At 43.3% G+C, this 23951-nt stretch overlaps 1 protein-coding gene across 1 annotated transcript in view; it reads left to right on the top strand.

The window, feature by feature from the left end:
- The first annotated feature begins 8528 nt into the window (after positions 1-8528).
- The window catches only part of STC1 (stanniocalcin 1), a 94886-nt gene continuing 79463 nt past the window's right edge, over positions 8529-23951 (top strand). The window contains exon 1 of the mRNA XM_087763220.1: positions 8529-8634. The gene's annotated coding sequence lies outside the window, so the exon portion shown is untranslated. The remainder of the gene's footprint in view (positions 8635-23951) is intronic.

The following is a 23951-nucleotide window of genomic DNA, read 5'->3' on the forward strand; positions in this document are numbered from 1 at the left end:
CGTTACAGCAAGCGGAAGTTCCTGCTGGTTAGTTAATGTCACACGAATTGTGATATATTGATTACTTCTTTGCAATAAGGTCTCTAAAACTGTTCACCAGGAAAAATAGAAATAAATAAATAAATAAGAGGGAGATTGGACTGGTCCTAATCTTGTCTTTTTATAGTCTGGCTGGTAAAAAGCTGCAATAGAAGCAAAGGCTACTGGTGAAACACCGGCGGCTCAAGGAATGGGAAGGTTTTCAAGAGGTTTCAGGTAAAACAGGTGCTCACGGCTGGTGTTAAATATGTATTTTGGTTCTTGCTGGTTACCACTTAATCTGTACGGAAGGGAAGGGTTTAGAACACCAGTAAAGGTACATGTAATTCTGTATCTGTGAATCATATCCAGAACATAAACACTGAGTAGGTCCTTTTCTGCCCCTTCCATCTCTATTAGTAATGTTTGCTTGAGGTTGCTGTCATAAAGTCTAAATAAAAGGGGCTGCAGACAAATGAGTAATCAAGGTGATATCTGTCGAATAATATTCTAAAAATCCGTGCCAGAAGCTTATACCATTGACTTAGCCAGTTGTAATAAAATGGTACTATGTGCTTCTTGGGGCCACGGCTATCTATACAGAACCGCTTTACAGGAGTTTAACTTCTCATATTTTAGAATAGGTACACAAAGTACATAGAACTAGAATGGGTTGTGCTGTATACCGCAGTATATGAATATGAATTTGTATTAGCAATACACATTACACAGTAATATATTTATTCATCTATTACCTTCATTTATAAATAAATAAATATATCTATATAAATCTACAGGAGAATTTTTACTGCCATAACTTAGTAACAAAAATTTACGCTTCTGATATAAGTTTTATTGGATAACTATTTCTATCTCAAGTCTCAGGTATGTGTTGAAAAGTTCTGATGTTTTGAACATTGAAATCTGAAATTGTAAATACAAACTTTCCCCTTAGATTTTGCTAAATCTCCAGACATTCTGGGAAAGATTGGGAGCTACCAACAAATGGGCTCTGAGCTTTCTTTAAGGATAGAATGGTAGTAATTAAAAGCAACTTATGTGCAATGCTGATTGCAATAACCAACTTTGGTGTAGAACTGGTAATTTAATAGTAAAACTTAATTCTAAGACGAGCCTGATTATCTGCGTGTCTTCATTTTGTTTAGCTATTTACAGTGAGGCAAAGTGATTTTAAAACGGATGTAAAATGCTGCTGAACGGAAGCAGGAGAGCTTCACAGCCCTTTGCATTGCTTTGCAGCGGTGTCGGTGATGGAGGCCGAGCGCAGAATAACTTCTGTCGTTCCCTGTGAGCGCAGTGTGCCCCAAGCATGTTGTTTTGCCTTCAGTTGCTCTGAGAGGTGCTGGGCTGGATGCACATACAAACCCTACGTGCAGCTTTTCTTGCCGTTTAGCTCTTAGGTCTTCCTTCAGCATATGCGTTTTATGACTCATTTATTCTGGTCTGTTAAAGAGTATGCTCTGCTTTGCCAGAAGCAGGACATTTTTACAAAAGATATGGAAGTGTAAAATACTCCTTCATGGGACTTAAGTGTAGACCAGACACATTGTGTGGCCTCCAAGCCTGCTCCAAGATGTGCTCGTGCAAACACTGTGTTCTTTGTGAGCAGTGTTGGGTTTGAACGTGTTTGCAAGTGTTTGAGAGCCCTGGAGCAGGATCTAGTGGCAGGAGGAGGGCCTGAGAAAGGAAAGGGCATCTGTCTGCCGGAGTCCTGGTAACTACCCTCAAACCTCTTCTCTGCCGTAGGACTGGAACCCAGGAGTTCTGGTGAGCTGCAGCAACTTTATTATAACTTGGGTCAATATTAATCTCTCACCTGCTATTATAACAACACCAGTTTTAACCAGCATGGTGCTCTGACAAAGGACACCTTTCTAGATGGTCGTTCTGTCTCCCCTGCGTGCTGCCGGAGCTGAGCCTTCCCAGGACAGAGCTGCAACCTGACACTCCTGGGACAGGAATGCTTTTTGGTAGCAACTTCTTTGGGACGTTATAGCTTGGAGACAGAGCGAGCTTACTTTCTGTAAGAAAAGTCACATACCACACCGAACCACGTTGCCATCCCAGGTTATGAAAGAGCACTTCAGGCAAAGAATTCATGAAGCATAGTTGTGAAGGATTTGGACATAACCCTGTCAAGGTGTTCATTTCAGTCGCGGCGAGCATCAGAGAGCAGCCGTGTAATTTAATTTATGTCGGTATCTTTTTTGTTTTGTAAAGATACAGCTTAGTCTAAAAGGTAGACAATTTAGTATTTTAAATGTTATATGAATGGAAATAAGCAGTGCATTCTTGGACTACATCTTTGCCTTACAAAAATAATTAAGAAGAATAACTGTGAACAACTGGTTTTAAAAATGAGTGGCTGCTATCCAAGTATTTATCTCAGCTCATTCTCTCTGCGTGACGCACTTGAAAACCATGTACTGACCCCACCAGTCTCCTAAGCTGCTGTTCTTAATAAGCTGAGCTTTCGAACAGTATGCAAAGGAGAGTTACTTTATGAATAGACACACCATCCCAACAAAGAGCTGGCGTTAAGAAGGGAATGTGACGTGGTGAAGGTCTTGGGTAGACTTGAAAGGCAATTGGATGTAATTTGGAAGCATTTGATGTTTCTGCTCTTGCTTCAGCGATTCCGTAATAGTCTGATTGTAGCTTCTTCCCCCGGAGGTGGTCAAAGAAGTATCTGCAAGGTCTCAGCTGACAGGAAAGCTGCTTCTGACTTTTTGAAACCCCTTAACAATTGCGCAATATCTAAGTGAGCAGTTTTCATACTCATGGGGGGTAAAATTGGATGAGAAGTTTGTCTCAACGTTTAGTAACTAGAATATTGGTATTTTTAACTCAAGTACTATCTGCTTAATTAAAAGAAGGAAGCAGAAAATGATGAAATTCACCCCTACACTGAGGGTCTGCACAAATACTGCCCATGTGAGATTAAACTGAGTATTAAAAGTAAAATGATAGTTGTATGCTGGGGCACTAGACTGAGCTCGGGAAAAATCAGGGTTCGAATCACTTCTCTGCTTCTGCCTTGTCCTAAAGTTCACTTTGAACCAGTTTTGCAAAGGTACTAATGCACCTAACAGGAATTTTCAGGAGCGTATAAACAACATAGGTATCTGTTTCCCCTGCACTTCAATAGATATATGTTCAGCCACAACAGTAAGGACACCCATAAAACTACTACAGACAGAGATCAGCAGTTGAGAGATATAATTTTGTTCTTCCATGTCTCTCCATTTGTCTCCTTCTGTTTTCCCCCCATCTAACCCTGGGAAAGCATCAGCAAACAGCTCAGCAGCTCTGCCTCTGTGTGCACATCCTGCTCCTCCTGGGAGCACATTCAGGGAAGGAACATGGTATTTCACGGGCGGCTGCCACCAGACCAACCGTGGGTCTATTGGTTCAGCTCAAATAGCAACCTGCCTTCTGCCTTCCTCCATTTTCTTTTCCCCAAGCTTTAACCCAAGCCAGTCTGCAGGTTATTTTTCTCTGACATACAAACAAAACCATGTGGCTTTCGCATCTGCGTTCCAGCCCTACGCTCCTGTTTGCTTCCTCCATCTACTTGCAGATGCATTCCAGCCTCCCCACAACCTGCCTCTCTGTGCCAGCCCCAGGCCCTTCCCCTCCATTTCCAGAGCTGATCCAAAACCCATTGAAGTCAACAGAAGACCTTCTATTGCCTTCCAGGGCCCTTGGATCAGCTCTACCATTCCTCTTTAAAACCTACTCTTTACATAAAGCTTTTTCTTGTGCTTGCCTCTTGTCTCATACATGCCCAAAGTGAATTATCCTTCTTTTCCTCAGCTACCAGTCTTCCATGTTTTGTCCTTCTTATTTTCTGGGTTTCTGTTGAAGGATATGGCTTCTTTAGACCTATTCAGAGTGTTTGGAAAAGTTACCTCCCTTCTAGCTACTAGTTACCTGCTCCTCAGCTTATGTGCTTTCACCTAAACTGTGATTGAAACTAACTTAGTGAGCACCAGCCGAGTTATTTTTGGTGTGGCTCTACTCAGATCACAGTGTGTCATCTGATTCTGACTAATGAAACCTCATTACGAACTTTTTACATCTCTGTCACCCTTTTTGCCTTCGACGAGATCATAGATGTATACGGTGTGTTCCAAGTATGTTGCTTTCTTCTTTCCTTCCCTTTTCTTCAAAATATAGGACATGAAATGGTTACTTCATCTTCCTTTTAAATCCCCCTTCGTTAGTTGCATTTTGCTTAATTCTCCTGCACCCATGTATATACAGTAGCAATCTAATGCAGACTGTCAGTAGTTAATTGAAGGTACAGGACCTTTCAATATATTTCTCAAGAACCACTAACTTCTCATAACTTCTTAACATGATTTAAGGTGATTTTTTGAAGATTAATACTTCTCAGAAAACACATGCAACCCCATTTCTGGCTGTGCCGCATGTTGTGCAATTGTGTGCACACGTACAAGCTGTTTAATGTTCTCCATCTGTACAGCACGAGCGACAATGCAGTTCATTGTGAATTAGGCACTGTGGTCTTAGTTCCTTTTTTTTAAGGTGTTATTATATTGCTTATACTTGTAGTACGTGAGGTCTTGCTCAATTTTGCTAAGGGACAGGGGAATCCTGCGTGCTACAACGTGGTATCTAGCACAATTCTGTGCTGGCTGGCATCCATCCGGGCTCTGCTTGCTGTGTACAAGGGCAAAGAGTGGCTCAGTTCTTAGAGCTGGGTTTTAGGAGGGAGGAGGTACCACCCAAGGCTGTGGGTAGACCTACTAGGCTGTGTCAGAGCTGTGGAAGGCATTGTGCGTGCATGATAAAGAATGGATCCACACCTTAGACCTCCACGAACTGAACCTCATCTCTGCCCATCTGCTCCCTCCTTCACCCCCGCCTTGCCCGTGGAAGGTCTTGCACCTGCCTGCCCTGCCTGCTGTCCTGCCGGCTCTGCCACAATCAGGCCTTTCAGCTCCACGCCTTTCCCTCACAGGGAATTTGGAGAGAGCTGGCAAGACACACAGCTTTTTTCTGGCAAACAAGAAAGGGGAAGCAGAGCTATTTTACCTGGATGACCTGTCGTGGTGTCTCCAGTTTGATGGACTCCAATTGCTTCCCACACATATAGAGTACATAAAGAACATTTTATTGAGTCATCTTACCTCTGCGCTTGAGGCAAGAACATGAACAAAGAAGCAACTGTCCAACCGGCGCTACCTCTGCAGCAGGAGGTTTTTCCTGGCGTAGGAAACTTGATGTAGTTACTGACAAAGAGCTCCCAGTGCGGACAGAGCTATCCACCAGCCAAGCTGTGCTTTGGACCAGCAGAGTAAAGGTGCCTTCCGCTTGAGTAAAACAAGCCCTACAGGTACAAGTACAGTTGTGTCTACGTCAGGATGCCATGTCTAGCACAGCAGTATCTTCTTTACCCCAATTAACATCCTTATCTGATACAGACTACATACTATAAATAGCCTAGGCTTTTATAGCAACTGCAGCTCCTCTGTCTGTAGCCTAAGACATCTTCTTGGCCCAGTCTACTGTCTCAAAGATGTGTGGGATTTACTGTTCATTTTCAGTAGCTGCCTTTTGCTTTTTAAGGCCTTGAACCTATCAAAGAACTCCCCCCAAAACACCTTTAGACTGCTTTGACCTCCAACATGTAGATTTTATATTCTCCTGATGGCTATGAAAAACGTCTTCAAAAGATATAAAGCAGTCAAAAGTCAAACACATTAATGACCTCCCTGAAATTATCCTGGTCTCCATGATATCAGCTGTGTAACAGCGAGCAGTTAGGTGCGTACTCACTTCACACGAATGCAGGGTAGCTGAAGCCATTTCCCAACCCACTTAATCCAAACAAAAAGAAAAGATGTGTGGAAATAAGTGCACGGCAGGTACTCTGCAGTAAACCCCACAGTCATGTTTCATTGCACAGTGAGAGGCACCGGGACCTGCAGTGAACAAGCACGTTCTTTCACACTGAGATGAAAGCATGTGTGCAGAGGTAGCTGGGAAGGGGGGTGAGCTGCAGGTTTACTCTGTACCTTACCTTGCAATAACTTACTCATATGTGCATGCTCTTAAGACCACTGAGAAGGGAGGCTAGTGAGAAGCAGCTGCCGCCGGCTAAGTTGCACGACATCTTCTGCTGACTTCCTCATGGAAATGCTTGCTGTGATGAATGTATTCAAAAATGACATTTGCCTTTTGCTTCCTATGTTAACCGCTTCCTCCTTTTACTTCCAGCTACTTGTGAGTCTCAACCCAGGAGAATGACAACAGTGGCTTTCTGATATTCCCTCGGTTACCTCTGGAGCCTTTGGAAAGGCTGTCTGCTCAGAGATGTTCTCCACCCACAAGGGTGAGGAGACAATTCTCCCCACTCCCTCTCAACTGCAGCCTTCTATAATTATCTGTGGCTTTGCTTATCTTCTTTTAAGCCCGTCTCTGAAGCAACAGACACGGCTGTGAGTGGCCCTAAATATTCCTTGACACTATCCTTTCAAGACGAAAGGGCCACTGAGCAGGTACAAATGCAGTTAAGACCCTCTTATACCTCCTTCTTATTAATAAAAATCAGACCTCAACAGTCTAATAATACCTAGCTTTTATATAATGCTTTTCATCAGTACGTCTTAAAACGCTTTGACAGTAAGGTTAATATTTCCCCATCTTACAGGTAGGGAAACCTGGGATGTACAATTTGGGTGGTTTGCTGTAAGTGTCCCCCCAGTCTGGACCTTCTGGACCAGACCTATATCTTTGAGATTGTATGAAACTGAGCTGCAACTTTGCAATGAGCTCTTACACCTCGAGAGAGAATACAGACAGGGTTTACACTCAGGGCAAGATGTTGGTCATCTTGTTTTTTCATATTGTTTTGATATAAGCAACTATAAGGAAAGCAAAAAAAAACCCCACTGATGAGCTGCAGCATCTGTGGATACTTTAGCTACAGGGAATTGCAACATTTCAGCATGTTTCCTTACTTCTCATTTTGTCTTCATTACACAGGCCTTGAAAATGCTTATTTGGTATTGCTGACAACAGGCAACCCCTAGTCAGTGTAATAGGATAGATCAGCAGATTGAACTACAGTGTTTCCTTAAAGATAGATATCTGTTTTGCCTTCACACTTATTCAAATAATTTCATTTTACTTATCTAAACTGCTCTGCATACTTCAGCTGCTCTCAAGCAGTACCTGAGCCTTTTCTTAGGTATGAGCACGTTAATGATGTATTTAAAATGCTGTACTATGCTGGGGATTTTTGGTCCCTTTGCATTTCTAGTGGGATGTGTGAAGGGTGTTGCTTCCAGTCCTGGTATTGAACGGTCAAACGTGCCTCTCAAAGATATTTACGCTGGGATGACTCCACTGGAGCCATAGCAAACTAGGGGGACCAGACAGCTGGGGCCCGAAAACCATTGCTCCTCGGTGTATATAGAGTACAAGCGGTGAGGATAGTGCCAGAAGCCCTCTGTGATATATGAAGATGCATCTTCTGAGAAGGGAGAACCACTTTTAACAATAGCAAGATAGAAATTATAAATGGCTCTGTTTACCTCATCCTGGTTGTCATGAGGCACAGAGTGCCTGCTAGCTCACATGGTTTTATGATGAGTCTCAGTACATTTATTGCTTTCCCTAAAGTCTTGATCCCTGGAGTCATGTGAATAGTTTGCAGTCTCAGCTTTCAGTTATTATTATTATTATTTTAATTAAAAAGAAAGCAGTTTTCTAGGTCTCAGGGATCTAGAGGAATGCTTGAAAACATGAACCTGAGCAATGTAAAACTGAGAAAGCAAATAAGAGCTCCAGATGTGTTATTATTATTTTTTTTTAATCTCCTGGTCTCTTTGTTATTTTTTTTAGGCCTGGCTGGTGGTTTTGAATGCTTGGAGTTGGCAGTCCTGAGTCCTGATCTGAGCCATTCCCTTTTCCGAAGAGGCTGCAAGCCATCAAAAGACAAAAGGTGAATTAAAGCATGTATTTAATCCTGCTTTACAGATGTAGTGCTTTGGAGAATGTGGGACTAAGGACTCAAGGTCTCATAGGAAGTCTGTAGTGGCATAAAGAACCAATTTCAGATCTTCTAAATCTCAGTCTTCTCTGCAGTGAAGTAGCCTAGAGCCTCCACTAGTGATGCTGTGTTGCTTCTGAAGCTATTTCTAAAGTTTAAAAAAAAAGAAAAATTGCAAATAGTCCTTGACTGGATATAAACGAGCAGAGCTTCAGTGATTTGGGCATGGAGGGGTCAGTTCTAAAAGGAGAGCTCCCGGATCCAACATACAATTGTGTAAAAAGTGACCCCTGCCTACCAGCTCCCCTCATCTTGTGATCAGGAACTTGTTTTGTGTGGATCATGTTTCTCCTGCCACCCTCCACATGCCCTGTGAGAAGGACAGGCACTGAGCATAGAAGAGAAGGAACAAAGGCAAGGCCCAGTGTGGCTGTTTACTTACTCCACGCACTATTGTCTTCGATCAGATAAGCCTGTGGCCATATGGTGGAACATTTCCAGATCCAAATCAGCCAGAAAAGAAGTGAGACTACGAGACAAACACCAGACTTCTTGAGTTTCGTCTGTCCCAGGTATGTACCTGCCCCATCAAGTCATATGACGGGGAACTGGCTGTGATTCCCATGGGGAGAGTGCCTTCTAGTTTCGTCCTGCTGTAAGGTGTGCCTCTTATGGCAGATATATTATCCTGCTTCAGGATTTTACCCACTAAATAGGGCAAACGGGTGAGGGGGTGATAAAGGAATCAGGTATCTGGAAGAAAAACCGCATCTGCCATATAGTAGGTAGGTTGTTGCTCTAACGCTGCCAAGACATGAGATACAGGAGGGCTCCAAGAGATGGGAGCCAGCCCTGTGAATGACGCTTTTGGTGGCTGGGCCCTGGCAGGTTGGCAGGCTCTCGTGTTCGCTCCCCACAACCGCATCTCCAAACAGAGGCAACAGGTCAGTCCATTGTCCTAACCTGTCCATACTCGGTGTGTAAGCATTAGCTAATTCAAAATTTACTGACTTGCATTTATTTTTCTTTCTAAGCTGGAACACAGCCAGGGTTTAATTGATATCATTCAGCCAAAACTTATTTACCACCTTTTCCTGGTTTCCGTGTGACTTTTGGCCTGTTTGTGTATTTTAATTGGAGGCAAAGTAAAGACTGCTTTAAAATTACATTTGTACGGGAGAAGTTTTTAACCATCCTGTTTAAAGAGCACATTTGCTGAGTGCCAACCCAAACGTACACAGGTACTTTAAACAGAAAAGGTCCTTTCAAATTATTACCTGCAAAAGGTAAAATTCTGAAAATTAAATCAAGTAAAACAAACTTCCAAATGCATTTAATTGAAAGTTAGTCAATTTTACAGAATACCATACATTTATTAGCTGACTGTTTTTGAGCTGCTAATCCACACTTTCCTGTTATCGTTGCTGTTTTAACCCTCAGAAAACAATGAAAACTGTTTTTAAAGAGCAGACTTAGTAAAATATTTCATAGGAAAGACAGCAAACAGCAATAATGTGCACTCCAGCTTAGCACAGCTCACCAGCACTGTATGAAACATTTCGTATTCACAATGGCAGTAGTTCCAAGGTTAATGCTGATAGGCAGTTGCCATAGAGTGGCTCTCGTTGTTGTGGTCTTTCCTTGTGTTATTACAGCCCTTGGCTTTGGTTGACTTTTTATAAGCTACCACTCTTCCTCACCTCATTTATTTGAGGCTCTGACAGCACTGATAGTATCAGCAAAGATCCCCCAAATCCCTGCACTGTATTAATGCGCTGTTAGCAATTACTTAGGTTAGCAAATAGTGGCAGAGATACTTAGGTATTCGCTAATACTGTTCAAATACAGGCACAAAAGCATTAATAGAAATGAGAGATAAGACCGCAGGAATTCCTTCTCCACTGCCTCAACTCCATTCAAACGGGGTGATGGCTTTAAATTTGCACCACTTCAAAGGAGTAATGGGAGAATGACTCACGCATTTTGCACAAGAGTTATATCTGTTCCCTGTGTGCCACCAGCTACAGGCACCACTGTCCCTAACCTGAGCCATTTAATGGTTTCGTGCTGCCAAGGCTGAACATCCAGCGCTCAGCCTTCACATGCAGCCCGTGTATGATGCCTGTTGGTGTCGCAGCCTTCAGGTGTAGGACTATGGGCTTTGACTCGTGTGCACAAATGCAGGAAGAAATATTAAAACCAAAATACCCTTCAGTTCTGCTGTGTATTTGAACATGTGGCCCCTCACCTGAGTCTTCATTATGCTGGCATTTAGAGTCTTGATTTGTGTGTCTGCGTGTAGATAAGAGAGGAGAGGAACGCGCATAGGCACAGAGGAGATTACAAAATCTTTAAGTAAATACCCCATATAATCACTGCTTTTGCGTGTGTGGCAATTGATCTAGTGGGTTTAGTTAAACATTTCCAAGTTCCTTTCTTAAAATAAGTCTGGTAGATATTTTTGAGCTCTGATCTGCTGCCTAGGAAAATTAATGGTTTTTTTTTTTTTCTCTTTTTGTTTTCAATCATAAAAATTTGGGAAGGGCACAGTAACCTTGGAAGCTTGCTAAGATACTAATCTGGAGCCAGACTTTTTTTTTTTTAAAGTTTCATAAAACTTCAGGGAAACTTTTTTTTTTTTTTAAATTTTGTTTTCTTCTGAGCATCCTGGCCTTGGTGTGTTCTGTGCAAAAAGTGCCAGAATGCCCCAAGAAAGGCTGATTTTGCAGTATTTCCAAGCTCGCTACTGCCATGAAGTAGTAAAACAAAATTCATGAGAAAGAAACATTACAAGATTTCAGGAATAAAATGTTTGGGGATACAATTGCCCAAGTATTCTACTAAATGAACACTGTAACTTTTAAGGGCTTTTGTCAGCTATAGAACAGAGTAAAAAATTGGGAAAAAAAATTATAATGTTTATTCATTTTAAAGGCACCCAATTTTACAAAAGATTCTAGGGTGAGTCCAATAGGGACATGAAAAAAGTGGAAAAATATAAAATGAAATTATGTTTTATTGAATTGCAATGGATTCTTACTCTCTACTACATAAATAACTTTTACGACCTTACTTAATCAGTATATCCTTTCATTTATATTGCATTTAAAAAGAAAAAACCCACTTTTTCTGAAATCTTTTTATATTCTACCATATGTGATGAAACAGTGTCAGCAAAAGCTAAGTTACTCTGTGTGTTTAATCACTGGGACTGTCAATGTCCACGAGAATTTGCAATCAAGGGTATAGATTTCGTTACTGTGATCCCTGGAAAATTAGGGCTGTGGTGTTTGGTGTCTTTCGAGGCGACTGCTTTGGTTGAGCTAAGAGCGGCCCAAGGTTTCGGGAGCTGTTTCTCAGCCCCATTGCAAAGCAGCTGCCACTGAATCCGGCTCGACACCTGAAGAGGGGGCAGACTGGAGGAGCTGGAGGGGGTAAAGCGAAGGGGCTCGTGGAAAAGATGAGATCTTCCCCGGGTAATTTATAGCCATATTTTGAAAAGATCCTAGGATTTTTAAGTACCCAACCTCCCATTTCTTTCTGTGAAAGCCAGATGTGTAGTTCACATATCCCTCTCTAAAAGCCCCTGGTCTCTACTTTTTGGAGGTTTTTTAATTACTGCTAGGAGAAGGAGTTTGGTGTGGTAGACAGCTCCTGCAGCAGTGTCTGTCTGGTTCAAACCGGAGCTCACAGGACATTGCTGCTTCAAGGGAGCAGTTCCAAGTTGAATTAAGAGTTGACTTCTCTCTCTATGCCGTTATTCTTTGACCTTGCAATAACGTACAGGGGCGGGGCGAGGGGAGAGCCCAGAGCTAGTCGTCTACTTTTAATCTCACATAATGTGCTTTTTGTTGGTCTCACTGTCTAATTCTATATAATCCTGTACTCTGGCAACCCACCTTTATCCTGAGGAAAGGATCGCCCTCTTCTTAGAAGAATGGGTGCTTTAATGCACCATGCAAAATACTGTCTGTGTTCAATATCTCCATTAATAGCTGCAAAATTTAAACAAAAGCTGTTCTGTGATGTGTGTGAGGAAATTTTGTGTTTGTGGTGACATTTGGATAGTAAATATATGGCAGTCTACCCCATAAACAAAGCAGGAACATCCCTGGAGTGAGATCCTCTGCTCCTTGTCCTTATTATGCTGATTAGAGCAGAAAAATCACCTGCAGGTCATGGCTCGTTTTGTAATATTTATCATTTTCACCCATTTGCCATCTTGTGCAGCTGGAACTGGCGTCCCAGGGGACGCTGCAGCATGCCCTCCCTGACCTGCAAGGCCATCCTTGCCCAGGAGCAAGCAGTGTACTGGCAGGCACCAGTTACAGATCCCTCAGAAGCTTTCTGAAGGTGGCATGGGACAGTGAGGACATGGAGCTCACCAGAGCTGTAGCTGTTCTAGAGGCCTCTCTTTCCCTGCAGGGTAGGCTTTACTATCAATTCTCATTGACAAAAACCCCTTGGACTGGCAGCCAGCTTCTGATGGGAGGAAGAAGTCGAGAGCCAGGTCACTAAGACAATTGCCAAGATAACAGCTTATCCAAACAGGTCTGTTTATTCTGCAATTTATTCAGTAAATTGCCCTGTCTGAATGAAATTTGATGGGAATTTATTCCAGGCATGGAACATAGCTTACAGTATGTCCACAGCTACCATGTATCTCCCTATTCGAATGAGAGCAAATCTGATCCTTAGAAAAGGTTATTTTAAAAATTTGAAATCTATTTAGCACATCTCAGAAAATCTGTCCTGTTGATGAATGCCGTGAAAGCAAATTTCTACAATAGCATTTGCCAAAAATTTAAGCTATGAGATCTCTGCCACGTCATTGTTATTTGCACTCATTAGAGTCTCATTAGATTCATATGGCCATCAAAATGTTCTGGCAGGAAATTAAAATCTTGCCATAGAGGTCAATACAATGAATCTGTCATTCTTTCTGTTAAAATCTTAAACTTCACTTTAATCCCCAGTACTGTGCCCTTTTTAAAGTAAACCTGGTGACTTCATACTTCCAAAGCTTTAGGTAACAGGTAGAATGAGTGCAGAGGGTGAAGCCATAAAGGAGCTTCTTGTTACAGCTGGGTACCCGGCGCCTGCTGACTTGTCCTCGTGAATACTGCCCAGCGATACACCTGCCTGTACGGTAACCGCAGTTCCTGTGCAAGTAAGGCAGCTTTGCACTTTAAAATCCATTTTTTGGCTGGGGTGCATTTCCTGAACATTTCCTTCCAACTTCTTGCTCACACACAATGCAGGTATACATGAACGCACATTTGCTCCCTTACTCATTCACACAGCCCTCCGCTTCTCTACAAACTGAGCCTTTTTGCGCCACTCTGTAAGAGGAAATAAAGTGGCTGTGAATTACAATAATTTCTTCCTTAGCTCTGCATTGCTAGCAGCCACTGCCATACCGGATTATAGGAGATGCAGTGTAAGTGAGCTTTGGGAATACAGAGAAACACGCACATACACTTGTAGGTTGTCAGAGACAAGTAGTTTTCTGTGCATGTGTACGCAGAGAAGTTATTCATCATCATCATCTTGACACAGAAAGCTCTTAATTTCTCGGATGAAAAAGAATAAATAGGGCTTTTCTTCTTCTGTTCAGAGATGTATGTTTAATCCCTTGTCCTATGATAATTTTCTGTGAGCACTTCTGAACTTCTCACTCATGGGACCAGGATTTTTAGCCAAGAGCAATCAGCTGAGGACCGAACTTGTTGTTTTACCCAGGAGACTCTAAATGTGAGCCTTTGTTACCACACTGCACCTTTTAAAGACATGCTTGCTTTTGCTGTAACACCAGAATGCTCACGTTGAGCTTCTTGAATTAGTAGTTTGGTAAATTTACCTTTGTGATTAATTGCATGAACCTGTCCAAGAGTTTTGAAAAGCTGCGTAAATATTATTAGATCTGTTTCACAAGGTGGAAAACAGAAGAGCAAAGCTATTTACCTGAGTTGTTAATAGTGCTGTTGTCAGGGCTGGGGATGGACTGCGGGGCGTGCCAATGCTGGGATTGGGAATGAAATCCAGAGACAGGTACCAGGGGTGATTTGGGAGTGAAGATCAGCACGGATCATTCTCCAAGCTCCCTGCAGTTTCGGTTTCTGTTGGTACGCAAGTTGATGAGGTTGAAGGTAGCATCGAGGTCTCTCACTGCACTCTGGACTCAGTCTGCTGTGTAGGCTCCAACACCTCGGCAAAGCTTTTAGGCTCAGGTTCTTCAAAGAGTCCATGGGAATACAGTGCAGAAATGCCAAGGAAGTGCAAACCGAGTTGTAATGATGGAGTGGGAGGGAAGAGGGGGAACATTTATGAGTGATTTAGAGGCCACATCATCCTTCTCTTTCCCCAAAGTGACAGTAGAATTTTAGGCTTTTCAGACACACCGCACTATCAGAAACATTTAGAAACTATTGTCATTTGGGAATTTCAATGATACTCAAGCACTTCAGAGAAGAACAGTTCTGCAAAACTGGAATTTACCCTCTAAAATATTTTGAGACTTTTGAAAGGTGCTCCAGACTGCAACTTTCCTTTCATATAAGATTTTGCTCAATATGCACCACGACAATGAAAAACAGAGGAAAAGTGGAGAGTAGGATGCAGAAGTGATTAAAGAGTGTGAACAAAGCCAGTCCCCTGCTCTCTGTAGCTCTAAACATGTTTATAAAGTACTTAAGATAAGGATTTATTGCTGAACAGTCTGTCGGTCTATACTTTGCCAGGTTTCACGTCGCTGACTAATGCCGTTCAGTTGTGACAAGCCGATGACTCTATATTTGCGTCATCAAAGCACTCAAGCCAAGTAAGTGTGTAGGAATTCATATCTGAAAAATTAAATGGAAGACCTTATGGAAGGGAAAGGAGACTTTTATTTTACTTAGCTTTTCTAAGTTGTATCTATCTATTCACATTCTTGTACCTATAGAGTCGAAACCACCAATACATACATGTCCAAGTAGTCTGGGCAGGATTACTTGTGGAGGCATGGAGAAGACGTCAGCTACTGTGTCCCCATTCCATCTGCTGTGTTCCTCTTGAATGGTGAAAATGAATTGGGTTTTGAATAGGTCTTTTAATATGCTTTTGCAGTCAGCAGTTATTACTGCAAGAAGAATCTTGTTTACTTTACCCTCCTACATCTTAGGCAATTGTGACTTGTTTCCTCATTTTGGGTATCTTACAGCTACACCCTGTTTTCCTGTTAGGGTAGCAGGAAAGAGGTACGGTACATAAAATTCTCTTTTTTGTCATCCTCCTGTCCTTCAATAAGCAGCACAGGTCTTCTGCTGACAAGTCGTCTGTGCTGTGTTCTTGATGCAGAAAATGCCGTCCTTGATGTTTGCCAGCATAATTGCGCTCAATTGTATCCTTAGTTCTCAACGGATGCCAGTTTTTTAACCCTTGCTTATTATTTTTTCTGGTGCTTTCACAAAAGCGCATCTACATTCACACCTCACTCTTACCTATCTCAAAATTTCTGACACTAGACTCTACAATTGTTACTTATTGCAAGGCTGGGAGAATAAAAAGGGAGCACCAGGAAATGCACTGTGACTACTAAAAACAGCATAGTCAGGAGAGAGGAAGGACGTGGGAGGAGGAGGAAGATGCAAGAGAGACTCTTTCAAAGCTTTTCCTAAGAATTTTGAGCATTATCTGTAAAAATCCGGCAAAACAAAAGATGATAGCGCCTACTCAGGCCTGTAGCAACATTTCCGTTTACTCCAAGATGAGTCACTCTGAAAGTGATATTTGTTCCCTAAGGTTTAGAGACAAGTGAATCAGTTCTGTTTAAAAAAAAAACAACAAAACAAAAAACAACAAAAAACCCCACCTAAGTACCATGGGACCTTCCAGTCCTACTTGCTGTTACAACTTGGAACCAGCTGCATTTTGGAAACTAAGCAAGTACAACTGATGTTAGATAAGTTTCTTCTTGACTTCCCAGTGTGCTCCTGGGTTTCACATTACCGAGGCAGATTTAAAGCACTCTTGAAAGGTCACTTCTCATTAAGATATTTCAAGCAGGGAGAAATGGATTCATTTGCTAAGGGCAAAATTTTGACCATTACACAAGAGCAGAAGTTAAATAGTTCTGTGGAGAATGGGTTTTACCTTAAAGCAACCTAAGCATATCAGAGAGCTTTGATATAAGCTTTATCACAGTGTAACGGGAGTTCATCCTCATTGGAGGCATTACTATTATTTCATTTCTTACTCAGTTTTTATTACCTGGTGTTTGTGACCAGAGCTAGGTAGAAAACTGCTGATTACTTATAATCCCATGTTAAGGAGGCCTTCTCAGAAACAGCTGCTGAACTATGTTTGAAAAACATGTGTGGAAAGCACACTTAAAATCAAAGTATATGTTAGCCATATTTGGTTCAACTGCCTTGAGGAATGGAGGATATTAAAGCAGAGAATATTCCCTTTGAGCAATTAGCTGTGAGATTATAGTACAAGACCCTTGCATGTTAGTGTTCAGTTTTATTCGGTAGGTTAGGGACAAGTGACGTGGGCGCAAGGTGAGACTTGGAGCTTGTACTTTTCGAGGTGGCTTGAAAATCTCTTTTTTGTACTACCATGTCTGTGCAGTGCGGGTATGAGGGCTGGGTACATGCTGCCTTGCGCTGTAAGCGACTGCTTTTGATAGTGCACGTATAAAGCTCATAAGCTGTGTTGTTCTTCCAGTAGCTTTGCACAGCAAGGGAAAAATAGGCGCTCCATTGCCCCTGTAGATGCCATTTCTCATAATGCTAGAAAGGTTGTTCAGGAAGTGTCAAACCCATCAGGAATCGTCAAACCCATCAGGAATCACAGAGGCAAGGCCAAGCTGTCTCTTTCAGTTGAACTCATGCTGGGGTACCTGTCCCCGTACTCAGGCAAAGGATGTGAATTTACACCTGCAGCACTGGGGCCAATGCTTCTATGTTGTGTGTTGCTGCCATCCAGAGCTCGCTGGAGTGAGGTGCATTTAAAGAAGATTTTCTGCTTCTTCTACACATGCAAGATAACGGCAATAAATAATAAATGCCATAAATAAAGAATGATGTTCCAAAATAGCTTCAGTTTCCAGCGAGAACTGGAAGCTGTATCTGCCACATCTGGAGAAAGTCTGTTTTCATTTCATATTCAATCTGTTCTCTCTTCCCCTAGATACTGGCTTCAATGAGAACTTTATATCTTCAAAAGAACCCGCAGGAGATGAATGTTCATAGATAAGCATTTCTATAACCTTATTCAGTTACTCTTAAGTGACTCTTGATAGTGCTGTATAAAAAAATAGGTGTAACTTTGGCTGCTCATTATTGTAGGGATACATCTCAAAAGTGAAGGGTACAGAGCTACCATTCGCGTTATTGCATGTGGCCTTCTGACTTCTTGATTCGAAGAGAAGAGAGACTTGAGAATTGTATTCCTGGGAAAACTGCTGTGGGGTCAGACACAGATACTAGAAACTAAGGAACAACTGTCTGAAACGTGGTCATGTTGCCAAGTTACTCTTCTGCCATGGAGAGAGGCTGAGGAAAACCATCCCAGGAAAATTTGTGGCCGGTGAACTGCTTGCAGTTCAGGGCATCTTTGTGAGCTCTTGTAATGTCAAGCATTGTTGGAAGGAACCAGCTTCTGGTCAGGAGCTCTAGGTTTTCAGGAGAGGTATTAATGTGGTGTCTTTCTTGCCAATTTTTCAAGTGCTGTTTTTAACATGGGAGTGGAGATCATGCTCTTAGCGATTCCTATACACCCAGCACGCTTAAATTCATGTTCTGTTCTGCTGCTTCTCCCCACCCCATCCACATGAAAGAACTGGCTTTTGTGGAGGGACAGATCCTTGGCTGGCATCAGGCAGCACAGCTCTGTTGAAATCACTGCAAATGACCCAAGGATATTGCCTGGAGTGTTTACTGTAGCGTTACCTGATTGTACCTGCACAAAGAGGCACTTGTGACCCGCAGTGTGACTGAGGCTTGCTGGTTAATTTTAAAACTACTGATCTCTGGTGCAAGAGAAAGTTCAGCCGTTTTACTGGAGAGCAAGACTTGGTTGCGAGATCGTGCATGAGGAATGGGGAGCAGAGGCAGTGCAAGAAAACAAATACCGAGAAAGTGAGTCACACGGCTCTTTACTTGAAAGCTCTACACTCCCCCTCTAGCAATATTCCAGCTCAAATCCAGACTGTAAATCACTACCTGCGTGGACTCGTGAATTACTCACTCGTCATGTGTCCAGCCAAGTCATGCCAGGCTCCATTGTTTGAAGTGGTTAACCCCCTCACCCAGGCTGCCTGAGTGCAGCCGTCGGTGCGGGGCTGCCGGAGCAGGGCCCGTGAAAGCTGCCCTAGTTGCTCTTCTTGGACACAAGGGAACTGCACAAAAAGCCTTGGCCTTCAGGGGTGAAGGTCACTGGAGAGGTCTGGCTGTGTTGTAGCTGCACAGTAGGTGTCTTTGGAGTCACGGGTCAATAATTCACACCTCAGGTGACTGATGAATTGGCAGAGTGTTAACTTTGTTTGCAGCATGGCAAGGCGGTCTGGCTTTCTGCTCTGCTTGTAATTTTATAGTGATCAGTATTATGTCATCTCATTTCCATTTAAATTTGAGGGAATGCAATAGGAAGGACTGTCTGTGTGTCATAAGGAGCAGACGTCTCCCAGCTTATCTGGGAGATTCAGGTTCACTCCAAATCCGATTTCCTGAACTGTCTGTGAGTTCAAAGAAGGATCTAGAGCTGTGCAGAGCAGAGCATGGGCACTTCAGCGTGGTAGGACAGCTGTGGGGACACAAAGCCTTACTGGACTATTAGGCAAGACTGGAGATTTGAAAGACCTGCTTTCCCTCTCCTCTCTGAAGGGTCTAAGGGGGAGGCAGGTCAGCCTTCCACCCTCATAAAATCACAGAAATCAGACAGTGCTGTTGATTCATGGGTGTTGTGCTGTAAGCGGAATGATGCGGGTGTGGGTGGTGGCATTGCACGGAGACACTGGAGTGGCACTGATAATCTGAGAGGCTGATCTGAGCACATTCAGGCTTGTTTTGTCAGTGAAGGAACAGGAGAGGGCAGCAGTAATACTCCTGTCCTGGACCACAGTCCCCCACAAACCTTCCCAGCTTGTGGGGTGCCAGGACCCCTCTCAGCTGCCGTGTTCACCTGGAGTTGGTCCTTCTCTGCATTTCCAGAGTTGCTCAGGCTCTGCTGCCTGTTCTCTCTGGGTACTTTCTGTTCTTTGTTTCCCATCTCAGGGGCAAAACCCCACGTTTTTGAGGCAGGGATCAAAAAAACTTCCTAACTGCTGCAGGGACCAAGTTTTATATGGGGTCAGAGCAGTGCAAACTGCTGCAAACATGCTCCCTTGGAGCTGCTTTCTAGTGCGGTGATGTGGATATGTTAAGAGGTGAGGCTTATGTGCGCTTTGGGTGCCTGTTGGGCTGCGTTCGTGGTCCAGTGCCATGGCAGTGCTGCAGCTCAGGAGTGACCTCAGCATTTTCCATCTTCTGAGTTCCCTGGTTGAGGCTGTCTCCTCTGGAGGTCTTGTTCTGAGACTCCTGTGGTCAACAGAGCTTTCGCAGTGGAAAGTTGATAAAGCATTTATCCATATAAGAACAGGTATGTGATGCAGATGGTGACTTCGGTCCCAGTTTGTGAGAGGAAGCTCGCGAGCAGGGAAGAAAAATTTCACAGTCATCCTTCATTTCTTCCCCAGAAACCACTCTAGACTGCTGCTTCTTAAAAGTTTCATCGTGCTATGGAGGCATGGTCTGGGAAAACTTGCAAGAGGAAAATAGGTCCCCACTTCCCTCCTTCCCCAGCTCCCCCACAGGCAGATGAAGCATCTAAGCTTTTCTTAAATAAAAATATTGGGCCGGTCCTCCCAGCTCTCTCAGAGAAAGACTGCTCAGGTGAGACACAGCAGCTCAGGAAAAGATAGTTTATGCTATCCAAGATGTCACGTAAAACCTCCATGAAATGCTGTTTCAGTTCCTATTCCAGAAGGTTGTGGCTTTCTGTAGAGGCTGAATTTCCCAGTCTCATTCAAGTATCCTAGAACCTCAAATGACATTAGCTATCTATGTCTCGGCAACTGTTCTTCTAAGCGAAATCTTCTATAAAACTGTACTGATTATATCCCATATACACCCCAAATTCCCTTTGTCACTATAGAAACCATGAATCTGGAACTGGGCACGCTTGGTTTCCTATAACAAATTACTGACATACAAGAAAAGGGATGAGGTTTGGAGGAAACTCTCCAGAGAAGCCTGAGGGAGAGCTATCTAAATCACATGGCAAATTCTGTTACCTGCACACTTCTTATTTTTGTGCTTGCAAAGAGACTAGCTGGCAACTAAAACAGCTCAAGCAACTAAGCCTGGAAAAAAAAGAACATTTTTAAGGATTAAGCAATACAGAGACAGTATTAAGATGTTGTTTTTCTACGGTTTGCATGATACATTAGCCTTGCAGTGGCGTAGAGTATTTGGTCTGTGGGGTGGTTTTCATAGAAAGAACAGGACAGAAATTTCAATTTCTGGTTCTGGGGAGAGGAGCTCCCTTCCCAGCTGAGCTGGTGGTGTTGGTTTGGACTCACATCGAGAATATCCAGGCTGAGTTCTGAGGAACTTGCACGTATTCATGCAACGCTACAGGCTTGGGGAGGAGTGGCTGGAGAGCTGCCTGGCTGAAGAGGACCTGGCGGTGTTGGTCAACAGCCAGATGAATATGAGCCAAGAGGGCCAATGGCATCCTGGCTTGTATCAGGAATAGCGTGGCCAGCAGGACCAGGGAGGTGATGGTGCCCCTGTACTCGGCACTGGGGAGGCCGCACCTCGAGTACTGTGTTCAGTTTTGGGCCCCTCACTACAAGAAGGACATCGAGGTGCTGGAGCGTGTCCAAAGAAGGACAACGAAGTTGGTGAAGGGTCTAGAGAACAAGTCTGGTGAGGAGCGGCTGAGGGAGCTGGGGTTTAGTCTGGAGAAGAGGAGGCTGAGTATCGCTCTCTACAACTACCTGAAAGAAGGCTGTAACAAGGTAGGGGTTGGGCTCTCCTCCCCAGTAACAAGCAATAGGACAGGACGAAATGGCCTCAAGCTGCGCCAGGGCAGGTTTAGGTTGGATATTAGGAAAAATTTCTTCACCGAAAGGGTGGTCAAGCACTGGCACAGGCTGCCCAGGGAAGTGGTTGAGTCCCCATCCCTGGAGGTATTTAAAAGACGGGTAGATGTGTGCTTAGGGACATGGTTTAGTGGTGGGCTTGGCAGGGCTGTGTTTACAGTTGGACTTGATGATCTTAAAGGTCTTTTCCAACCTAAACGGTTCTATGATTCCTGGTTGTTTTTTTTTTTTTTTTTAAGTGATTAGTAAGGACAGCTAACAAAGAAAGACTTAAAATTTCCTGAGTTTATTCCATTCAGTAGTTGGATCCTGAATAGGAAATAATCCTGGAAGGTACTGAGTTGAACTCACACTGAGAGGTAGTAGAAAACTATATAGTAAAATTTGAAGCCAGTAAACTGCTTACATGCATTCACCCAGGCAATATAGCATCGAGCCACCTCTCATGTACTTTAAACAGAAGAATTTACACGCTTTGCTTCATTCCTGCACAGTTCTTTTGTTTTAAAACTGCTGTGTGCCATTTGCACATTTCTATGGCACTGCTGGTAATGCTTAAGCTCGAGAAAATCTTTGTTGGCCACATGAGCACAGGACTCTGCCAGGGGAAGGGTGGATTCAGCTGTAGCATTAGCCGGTATTATTGCCTTGTTTAAATCAGATGCTTTGGGAGATTAGCAATGCTGGTGCCCACAGGAGGGAGCCAAATACATTGCTCTAAAGAAAGAAAGAAAAAAAAAACCACCACCTTTGTCTTCAGTGTCTTCATCAGATGTTCATATGTGAAAAGGAGTAAAAGCCAATGGCAACCTCTAAATATACCAATGGAGCCTCATACACCATCTCAAAGGGAACTCAAACTTATCCAGGAGATTATCTGAAAGTATTCAGGGAAAACAGCATCACGTTGAGATATATCTCAAAGCTGCGATACCCACTTTTCATGATGGAGGCCTCTCAGAAGAACAATTTTCTCTGCAGTAGACCCACTGGAAAGAAATGTCTACTGCAAATTTCCCGTGCTCACACATTGCAGTGGGGAGGGCTGAGGCTGAGGCTCTCTCTCATCTCCTTCTTGCTCCGGTCCCTGGCACGTCGGCATAAAAAGCCCCATGAATGTTTGCAACCAGTGTGGGCCTGTTTCCCGCAACCCTTATCACAGGCCCATCCGCCATCGCAGAGCCTGGGGAGAGGGGAGGCAACAGGGATCTTCAGGAGCAAAAGAAACCCCTCTTTAAGGACGCCAGGCCCTTCACTGAGCGGCTGCAGGAGGGCTGTGTCAGAGGCGCTGCTCGTGCACAGAAAGTAGCCTGAGATCTGTGAACCTCTTCTTGTGTCTTGTTTTTTATTTTTTCCTCTAAACAAAACTTCAGCTCTGGTATGTGGCCTGTTGCTGAATGAGGAAAATATAAAGAAAAGAAAGCTTTCAACTGACTAAAAATAAACAGTGTTTTATGAATATGCTGGCAAATTTCACAGAAGGATGGGATTTCTTCATCTTTAGCTTCATTTCAGACACTGGGGGTAACTTTTCCATATTACAAGGAATTCATTATTATTTTTTTTTATTTGCTAGATTCCGTGAGTTTTTGAGCTGTTTGCTGACATCTGACATTGTTTTGTGATTGCACTTGGAGATGAGGTAGTGCACGCATTTGCTTTTGCTTTGAGGATGGAGTGACCTTTCTCAGCCCACTGAGGGCTGCAGCCTGGTTCCTTTTATCTGCATCCCGAAACGATAACACCAATAGCCAACACATCCTGCCAGCCCACAGCCGGGCTAACCGCTGTCGTGCAAGTAATGACCTGTTGCTGTTTGTTGTCACCATAACAGAGGTGGTTGGAGTTGGCGACTGGAAGTTGGCAAACCTGATTCTTTCCTTCCTAAGTCATCTGGAGGGCTATGAGGAATATTTATAACATCTCTTCTCCCTGAGCTGCCTGTGTAATGCCAGTAGGAGCTAACTGAAATGCGATTTTTTGGTTTAAGTCGGATGATAAATGGTTTTGTGCCACTTGTGTGGATGATGCTGGTTAACAGCAAAACCCTATCTCTGAGCTCTCGTTGACAGCCTATCAATAGTACAGCGGGATTCTGGAGAGACAAAACAATTGCTGTTTTGTACAATTACTTGATCAATGATAAAGAACAAGTTAAAACAGCCAAAGTACCCCCCCACACAAAAAGGCACAAGAACAAACGACGACTAAATATGCTGTATATAATTCATAACAGCTACGGGACTGAAAAGCAAATAGACATGTCATGCACAATGTTTTTTCATATGTTAAAAGAATACATTCCTTTCCCCTGTGCTGTAGTTATGAATTTGTCAGGGTTCATGTTTTTCCTCTTATTATTTCTCATCGTTAAAGGTCATCGGGCTTTAAAAATACGGATAGCCTGTGTCTTTGCTCTAATCCAGCTAATGCACTGTATCCAAAGATTAAATCCCTGACAGAATAGCGCCAGATGAATCCTCCTCCTCTACCCCCAGGTTCTTGTGTGAGTGGCAGGATGGATTCTGGTAACAACAAGGCCAAGATTTCATGAAATACACATTGTTGTTCACACTAATTGATCGTGAGACTTGCAAGGAACAGAAGTGTTTGCTTAGCTTTGTACTGCTGTGACAGGGGCTGTCTTTGGCAAAACAGTGGAGACCAAAATAGCAATGCAAAGCTGAAAGGTAGGGCTACCGAGCAGAACCCTGTAGCTGCAGGTGTAAAAGGCAGTCGTCTAAAACACAGTCCTCACTG

This window comes from Nipponia nippon, unplaced genomic scaffold (genome assembly GCF_047370975.1).
Source record: "Nipponia nippon isolate SJK-2023a ecotype South Korea unplaced genomic scaffold, ASM4737097v1 scaffold_27, whole genome shotgun sequence".
Taxonomy (NCBI): domain Eukaryota; kingdom Metazoa; phylum Chordata; class Aves; order Pelecaniformes; family Threskiornithidae; genus Nipponia; species Nipponia nippon.